At 39.8% G+C, this 9,425-nt stretch overlaps 1 long non-coding RNA gene across 1 annotated transcript in view; it reads right to left on the bottom strand.

The window, feature by feature from the left end:
* Positions 1 to 973: 973 nt before the first annotated feature.
* The window catches only part of LOC123801150 (uncharacterized), a 31,700-nt gene continuing 23,248 nt past the window's right edge, over positions 974 to 9,425 (bottom strand). Inside the window, exons 3-4 of the long non-coding RNA XR_015725904.1 lie at positions 8,074 to 8,212; positions 974 to 2,491 (exon numbers count right to left, since the gene is read on the bottom strand). This is a non-coding gene — a long non-coding RNA (uncharacterized LOC123801150). The remainder of the gene's footprint in view (positions 2,492 to 8,073; positions 8,213 to 9,425) is intronic.

Raw genomic sequence — 9,425 nt, 5'->3', positions numbered from 1 at the left:
CTCAACTGGGTGGACATCACAATTGCCCACGTCCCATTTGTCAGGAACAGTCATACGGCCACACCTAATTGGAAGGACGGCCAGGAGGAAAAATGTGTGTCCGGGGAGAAAGGGAAACACTTCAGATGAAAAGCAAGGTCTTGCCACATAATAAATAAAAATTGTATAACTATACCCAGCAGCAGTTTAAAAATTAGCTTTTAAATAAGATATCAGGGATAACAGCAACAAAAGTATAAAGTACCTACGAATTAATCTAATCGAAGGTGTACAAAACCTCTTTGAGAAAGGTTTTCAACTTTTTTGAAAAACCTTAATAAACAGAGGGCCACCAAACTGAAATACTAACAAAGTTGTTTATGGTATCTGACAAACTAATTCTAAAATGGATATGGAAAAGCAAAAAAAGAAAAAAAAAAACAAAACAAAACTAAGAATGCCAGAACACCCTCACAGGAGAATATGGTGACGGACTTCCCCGGCCCACATCAGAACTAATTATAAAACTATAGTAACTAAGAAAATGTGGAACCGATATAGTGTTAGGCAGACCAATAGAACAAAATAGGCCAAAAACAGTCTTCCCTTATCAGAAGGACTCACTCATGACAGAGTGACAGAGGGACAAGGAAGATCAGTAGGAGCAGGGTAACTACATAATAAATGGTACTTGGACATTCGGTTACCTGATGGATAAAAAAAGTTTTTTAATCGGATCCCTACCCCGCACCATACATGAAATTCATCAGTGCTGATGAGATGAAAGGCTTAAATGTGAAGGGCAAAACCATAAATTTTTGAAATGATAATACATAAGAATATCTTTACCATCTTGGGAGTAGGGTAAGATACATTAAAGTTTTTCTTTAAAGGCTCAAAATCATAAAGGAAAAAGATTGATAAATTTAACTCCTCTAAGATTAGGAACTTCTATTTATTAAGAGGATCTAAAGGAAGACAAGAAGACCCAAACTATGAGAAGGTATTAGATACATATATAAGAGATAAAAGAGTAGTATCTGGCATATGTAAAAGGCTCTTACAAATCAATAAGAAAAAAAGGCAAAACAACCCAATATAAAAATGGGCAAAAGGCATGATCAGACATTTCACAGAAGAGGGAGTATACATGGCCCAAAAACATGTGAGAAATGTTCCACTGCTTCAATAATCAAGGAAATGCAACTTAAAACCACATGAGATATAATTTCACATCTTTCAGAGCAGCAAACACTTTAAATATGGAACAAGAGTTACAGGGTTGTTGGGAGTTTAAACTGGTATCATCATTTTAGGGAACTATTTAGCATTATTACCTAGTAGCGTATTGCATAGGTAAAGAGGGGTAAAGATCTAAGCCCCAACTCACCTGCGATAACGGCAGCCAGAGTGATAACAGAAACGGTGATAGAATCTATTTATATCAGTAACTCACACCAGTGCCTTGGTTTGATGTCTTCAAATATGGCAAGAGGTGTTGCATGGCGGTTAAGCGAGTGGCTTGGAAATCATCTTGCCTGGGTTTAAACTTGACTCTGGACACTTACTAGCTGTCGGCCTCTGTAAGACTCTTAGCCTCTCTGTCCCTGTTTTACCATCTCTAAATGGGGACAGTGAGATCGAACATTTAGTAAATGCTATTATGATCACTAATTCTTCTAAAATTTCACTGAAAGTGGGGATAAAAATATCAGGGGATTGGGGTGGCCTAGACTGGGACAACACCTGCTGAGAACGTTTAGAGTTTACTTATCTTCTGGGTTCACTGCCTCCCCAAGACTACGCTGAAGTTGCTGTCTCAAGTGAAGGCCAAGTTTGGTATATCTCAGTTCCGCAGCCAGTCTATAGCTTGTTCCTAACACTTTAATGCAAGTCAGAAAAAACCCCCACAGATTCTCTGTGCAGCTTCCAAGCGTAAGTGAAGAATATGAAGCCTCTTCTATTTTAAAAGCTAATTACTAGTAAAATACTTTCAGATTCACATTTCCTGTGAAATCAAATTCTGCCTTTGAAATAAAGGTCTCTGGCAGAGCTATTCAGCAACACCTTTGTTCCAAGCAGGGGTTCTCGTTTGGTACAGAACACACTGTACCCTACTCAGAGGAGGACTGATTTAGTTTTAAAGAGGAGACAATTAAAGCATATAATTTTTAACACACATTTATAAATATCTACCCATATCTACTAAAGAGATATGCATGCTGTTGGTGAGTTCCTTCATTTTTGCAAGTTTTATGGTGAATACATGAAATAAGATACGTAAAGATACCCAGTTTAGTGCCTGGAATTGAAAACAATAAACAAAAAAATTCAACCTCAAACAATCTACCTTTGGATGGCAGGTTTTCAGACCTTCATATCATCAAATTTCAGCTTCTTTGGAAGAATAGACTTTATAAATATCTTCAATGATTCCATATGTTTAATTTTTTCCAGTATGTTTAATTTTGATCTTCTTTCTATATGTATCCTTTTGGTTCTTCTCAAAAGGCTAGGTTAGTTAGAGAAGAAGAAAGAATATAAAGGAAAAAAATAATGTAGAGCTTTATGTTTCCTAATAATTCAATATCATTCCAAGTTGTGTATATCATGACTTAGACCTTGTACCTGGCACCATCCAAATAATTAAAAGTACTTCACAAAGTTGAATAGGTTGGCTTTGAGCTCATCATTTTGCAGTTTCCCATGTCAATTTGTCTACACAACTGCACAGACTTGCAATTTCCTCCAGATTATTTCGTGTCAAGAAACAGAACACATTCTCTTTTCTTCCCTTCCCGGTTAAAAAAAAAAAAAAAAGGTGGAAAGAATAGTCCTCACTTGCCATCTCCATTCCCTCATCTCTGATTTACTCTTTTCATTTTAGAAAAGCAGTATGCATTAGTTGAGACTTAAGAAGGTATACAGAATAAAACAACAAATGGCCATGTACTTGCCTCCTAGCCTAATAAGTAACACGTCCAATGCAGGGGAGACCCCTTTGAACGCTTCTAGATCACGTAACTCTCCCTCCTGAATTTGAACTACACCATTCCCATGCCTCTCTTCATAATTTTAACATGTCTGTATCCTCAGACCACATGTAATGCTGCTTTGAATTTTAACTTTATATAAATGATGTCATATGATATGTACTCTCCTGCAACTTGGTTTACTCACTCGGCATTACGTGTGAGAGTTATCCACGCACACGTACATAGTTTATGGTCATTCTTTTTCACTGCTCTGTACCATTCCACAGTGTGAATATACTATAACTTATGTCCTGATTAGTAAATACTGTAAATTCCATCTACTATGATGAGTGGACATTAGTTATTTCCAGTTTTTTATGCCAAATCCTGTCCAACCTTTGATATTGTCCATTTCCATGTTTTGCTAGTCTGCTATCCCATTGTAACTTAATTTGCATTTCTCCAATTACTAGTACCATTAAGCTTCTTTCTTCTAAGTTCCTGGCTATTTGAGTTTTCTGAAAATTATTCTGCATACCAATTTTTTTTGAAGGGGGAGAGGTTTTTTTTCATTTTGAACACAGTCAAATTTATCAAGCTTTTTCTTTGCAGTATAATAAATTCTTCCTTTGAGGTCATAAAGATATCTTCCTAAATTTTCATCTGTAATAATTTTGCCTTGCAAATTATTCCACTGAGCATTGATTTTTGTATATAGAGAGAAGCAGGGATCCAATTTCATTTTGTTTTTCCCTTGAGAATAATGGAATGCTACACACCATTTACTGACTCATGTATCTTTTCCCCACTGGTCTGCAGTGCCTGCTCAGACATTGATTTTCTATATGTATTGGTTTCCTAATCCTTCCTTCTGGATTCAGTTTCTTTTTAGGTGATGTGAATCCCTTAGCAGTTCCCTCTAGAAGAATCAATGAGGAATAATCTTCCTTAGAAATGTATCAAACTATTTGCTTTTTCTTGCATGACCTATAGGTGGATACACAGGTTAACTGTCCCCCAGCATTTTGAAAATATTTCATTTGTCTTCTGTCTCTATGAACTGAGAGATCACAAGTGACAAGTCAACTGCCCATTCGATTTGTTCCTTTATTTATAACCCGTCCTACCTCTTGTAGCTTTATATTGTTTCCACTTTATCTTTGAAGTTTTGTAATTTTGATATAATGTTTCGAGATGTTGTATTATCTTGTTTGGGGTTCTATGTGCCTTTTCAAACCTAGCTCTAAAATACTCCTGATAATTCTTTTATTATTGTTTCTCCACCATACTTTTTACTTCCTGTTTCTGGAACTTCTATTAGCTGTGTATTGAAGCTTCTCATCTTATCCTCCGTCTTTCTTCATTTCTTTCTTCATATTTTCCAGCTCTTTTATTTCTCTGGTCTACATTCTGTGTGGTTTCATCAGGTATATTTTACAATTCACTAATTTTCTCTTCATCTGCATCTGCTCTCCTGTTTAATCTATCAATCTTTATTTTAATGACAACATCTTTCGTTGCTTAAAATGTTTGCATGCTGGGGCGCCTGGGTGGCACGGTCGGTTAAGCACCCGACTCTCGGTTTCTGCTCAGGTCATGATCTCGGGTCATGAAATCGATCCACCTGTCCGGCTCCGAGCTCAGCGCGGAATCTGCTTGAGACTCTCTCTGTCTCCCTTTGCCCCTCCCCCCTAAAATAAATAAATACATTTTTAAAAAATAAAATAAAATGTCTGCATGCTTCTTTTTTCAAATGTCCATGCTCTTTTTCCCAAAAATGTCCAGTTCCCGAAGTAGGGACCCTGTTCTTTCTTTTATCCCTTCGAACATTCTGAACATTTCTTTCGAAGCCCGAGAGACTGCATCATGTGGTGTTAAAGCAGTGTTCCCGTGTCGGTGCGTCTCTTCAGCGCTACGAACCTTTTCTCCTGAGCCGGCCCTCAGGACCACTGTCTTCCGTGCTGTTCCGCGCTCAGGAGCTTCTTTTCCCACCCAGTGTCCATGGCCAATGGAGTAATTCCAGCTTCCTTATGAGGCCAGTGGGCCGAGTCATTCAGGACCACGCAGGACAGTTCCTTCTCTGGGTCCTGGCTCCCCACTAGACAGGGAGTTTACAGACATGACTCCCACCCTCGGGGGCCTTATAAACCCACTAGCTAAGGTATGCTTCCTGCCCTGGGAGCCGAATGGATTGTTTGCAGCATCCCTGACCTCATATATTCATAGTCTGCATGCTCACCCTTGGGAAATTCACTCACTTCCTTGGGAGAAACAGCAATCCTAATGCGTCGACTTCTGTTCACTACTTTAGCTGACTTCCCTCCCAGTAAGCAGAAAATATTCCTTAGGGTTCTGCCAAGTATTTGGCAAAATGTGTATTTTAGCCACCATTTCCATGGGTGTAAATGGAGGGTAGGTATTTCTCAATCTAGCTCATTTAACCATTTCTGAATGGGAACTCTCCTTCCTTCCTTCCTTCCTTCCTTCCTTCCTTCCTTCCTTCCTTCCTTCCTTCCTTCCTTCCTTCCTTCCTTCCTTCCTCAGCTCTCCCAGTCTCCAGGTTGTCCTTCTGTCTCATGCTCATGGGCTTTCCTTCTCATAATCCTGGTGTTCTCCTCTTTTTCTGTTCATACTGCACATCATGGTCTTAAAGCTTTTGACCCCGGCCCTCTTATCTGAATAATCTACACGCTCACCCTTGGGAAATACATTCAATTCCTTGGCATAAAGAGTAGCATTCTAGGGGCGCCTGGGTGGTGCAGTCAGTTAAGCGTCTGACTCTTGGTTTTGGCTCAGGTGGTGATCTTGGAGTCGTGAGATAGAGCCCTGCATCAGGCTGCATGCTCAGCCTGATGGAGTCTGCTTAAGATTCTCTCTTCCTCTCCCTCTGCCCCTCCCCCCACTCTAAAATAAGTGAATAAATCTTCAAACAAACAAAAAAGAGTAGCATAATAATGACCAGCAAATCTGAACCAGATGTGTCTCCCGAGACCTACTGCATACATTTTCCACCCACTGCCTGTATACCCACCTGAAAGCTTCACAAGCCCTTCAATCCCAGCACAACCACAATAAACTCATGGTTGGTCTCATGAAAAGCTTTATTTACTCTCACACTTCTCATCCTCTTGATGTGGCACATTCATCTGTCTCAGGCAGACACCTGGGTAATACCATAAACTGGGTAATACTGAAAACTGGGTAATACTGTAAATTTGCCCTTTCTCTCAGCAGCCACATCCAATCAACAATAAACCTCTACATATTCCACCCATCTGGCAACTCTCCTGTCCGTCCTCTCTGCCCCACCACGGTGGCCTGAGTTCTGGTCCTGAGTCTCTCCCCTCTGGACTGCTATAACAGTGGCCCAGATAATCTTCCACCCCCCTTTGTCTTCTCTGATATTTGTAAATAATTACAGACAAAAATATATCATGTTATTTTCTTATTATTTCTATTATTGTGGAACAATGAAATCACCAAAAGGAACTTGAAAATAATGTGCTCATTTCTGGTCTAATATGACTTCTGGATAGCAGCCCAAGATTCAGCCTTCCTCAACTTTACACTAAAATATAAATGACACTCAGAAAGAAACAAAGAATGAAAACAAAGACTGTCAGGCATCCTATTGCCAGACCATGGGAGGAAATTCCACTAACAAATTCTACAAAGCCAAAATGAATATCAAACTCCATGAACAATGCTGAGTCATGTTATGAGTCTTGAAAAAGCACGGGCAGACCTTCAAGGAAACAGAGACAGGCATTGTTCCTCTTTGTTGCCTTCCTTGGGGCTCAAGGATCCAGCCCTTACCAACCACGACACTGGGCAGCCAGCCGCTTCTGCAGATAACACATGTTTATGCGACCTGAGTATCATTTACCTCCTTCCCAACAGAGCCTAGGTACCTGCCCCAAGTAGAGTAATGCCAAAAACCCTAGAGAGTAACTGTACAGACATAAGATGGCCCCTAAAAATTGGGCCACCTCCCTGCTAATCTCTCATCGGAATAGAATTTCACCTAGCTTACTAAAGCCGTATTACTTTTTACATACTCGAATTTACTAAGATTCTGATAATGGTAACATTTCCTGAACAGATACTATCTATAGAATCAAGTCTCAACTGTCTTGCAAAACATTCAAGGTCTATTCTATAGATTCAATGTACATTTATAACCTTATCTCTTGTTTTATCCCCAAACATTGGGAACTCCAGCTACACAGTATTATTATATATTTCTAAAGCATTTTCTGTGTTTTCCTGTCTTCTTGTCTAGGTTTCCCTTATTCCTTCTGCCTAGAAGACCCTCTTCATTTTTCTTTAAGATTTATTTATTTATTTGGGTTTTTTTTTTTTTTTTGAGATAGAGAGCAAGGGAAGGGGCAGAGGAAGAGAGAGAAAGAATCCTCACTAAGCGCGGAGCCCGACTCCACAAAAGGCTCAGTCCTAGGACCCTGAGTTCATGACCTAAGCTGAAATCAAGAGCCAGCTGCTCAACCGACTGAACCACCAGGTGCCCCAACCCTCTTCCTTTTTAAGCCCACTGAAATATTCCCCATTATTAAAAACCCATCTTCAAGGTCCAAATCCTTCACACAGTCTTACAAAATCCTTAAATTGGAATTAATTTTCCCTTCCCCTGTGTTCCTATAACACATTCTTTGTCTATCTTAATACTTATCACTGTCTGCTTTATAATGCTAACTATATCTTTGCTTCTCCATTAGACTGTGAGTCTTTTTTTTTATTAGCCAACACATACACGGTGCCTTCTGTATCAAAGACATGCAACAAGCATGTGTTGAATTAATTGAAGATGAGATGAAAAGGAACCACAAGAACCAAAGGAGCTTCTTACTCATCTCAATTTTTGCCACTCGATTTTATATTTATCTTGAAAACAATAGCTGGGTTTTGTCACTAAGCCAAGTGGCAAGCTGAAAAGGAACTAAATTATGAATTTCCTTTGAGTTTTGAAGAGGAAACCCATAGGTGACACCTTCCCTGACAAAGGAAAAAGGAACTAAAGGCCACAATGGGGATAGGGAAGGGAGGTCATGGAACAAAAGGAAGTCTCATACCCTAATCTCCACAAGATGGTCCAGTGGCTTACCTCTCCTGTTGCATGAGAGCAATGAAATATGTCAGGAAGGTCAGCAGATGTGACAATGGTGGAAAGAGCAGGAATGATACAGTTATAAATAACCAAGGTGCTCAATCACAACGGGTCCGTCTCAATTCTCTCCTCTCTCCTGTCAACCAAATGATAGAAAATTGCTGTCAATGTTAAAGTCAGTTATGTATTAGTTGCACAGTAACGAATCATCCATGAAAACACCTTTCACGGTCACTTCCAAACTAGCCAGACACTCTTCTTGTGAAGTTGCTGTTTGTTTACCTGGTCATCCCAGAGCTAAAATACCACAGAGAACTCGTCCCTTTGCATCGATCACAAGAATACTGCTTCCATCATGGTTTGGAAAAGCACAAAAGTTGTGTTTTGCATTCCTCTTCCACCAAATGCAAGAGCAAAATTGCTCCTGCTTTTTAGCCATTTATTTAACAAATATTAGTTGAGTTCTTGTTATGCTCCAAGCCCTGCGCTAAGAGCTAGAGGCAAATGATGAGAAAAAGCAAGCATGGCCCCTAACCTCTTGGAGTTGACTTTCCCTTAGGAGAGACAGATACCAAAAAAATTATTTCCTGGATAAACATAAATGTGACTGCAATGAAAGAAGGTCTTGTGGAAAGTATATGAGACTCTATACGACAAAGGGGTTTGAGTTAGTCTGGAGAACTAGAAAGATTTCTCCGAAAAGACATGCCCCCTGACATTTGAAGGTTGAGTCGGAGTTAAAGGGACAGGCCGCAGGGAGGATGAGGAAAGGGAATGTTCCAGACGGAGGGAAGCAGTGCACACAAAGGCTTTGCTGCTGTTTTTAGAAAACAGCTTTAAAAGCCAATCCTTATGACACGGCACCCTCTCCTCTCTCTATCCGCAAGACATTTGGTGGCCAAGTTCCTGGGCTTCTTCATACTGTTCTATTTAATAAAAGTTAATTATTTAGCAGTTTGGAAACCTTTAAATTGCAGACTGTTTTAAGAAGTGGGGTAATAGGGGCACCTGGGTGACTCAGTTGGTTAAGTGTCTGCCTTCAGCTCAGGTCATGATCCTAGGGTCCTGGGATCGAGCCCTGCTTTGGGCTCTCTGCTCAGTGGGGGAATCTGCTTCTCTCTCCCCCTCTGTGCTCTTTCTCACTCTCTCTCAAGTAAATAAATAAAATCCGTAAAACAAACAAAAAAAGAAGAAGAAGGTGGGTGATAAATGTAGGTCATGATATGAGGAAGAGAGGAAAAAAAAAAAAAAAGATGTGAACACCTATGAGTGTGTCCCAAAATTTTTTAATTCGGTTTCTATTTTTGTAACTCCTCCTCCTTCCACCACCCTCCCGGAACTCAGATGCC

This window comes from Ursus americanus, chromosome 10 (genome assembly GCF_024610735.1).
Source record: "Ursus americanus isolate L20-20 chromosome 10, mUrsAme1.1.p, whole genome shotgun sequence".
Taxonomy (NCBI): domain Eukaryota; kingdom Metazoa; phylum Chordata; class Mammalia; order Carnivora; family Ursidae; genus Ursus; species Ursus americanus.
This window is presented reverse-complemented; position numbering and strand designations above follow the sequence as displayed.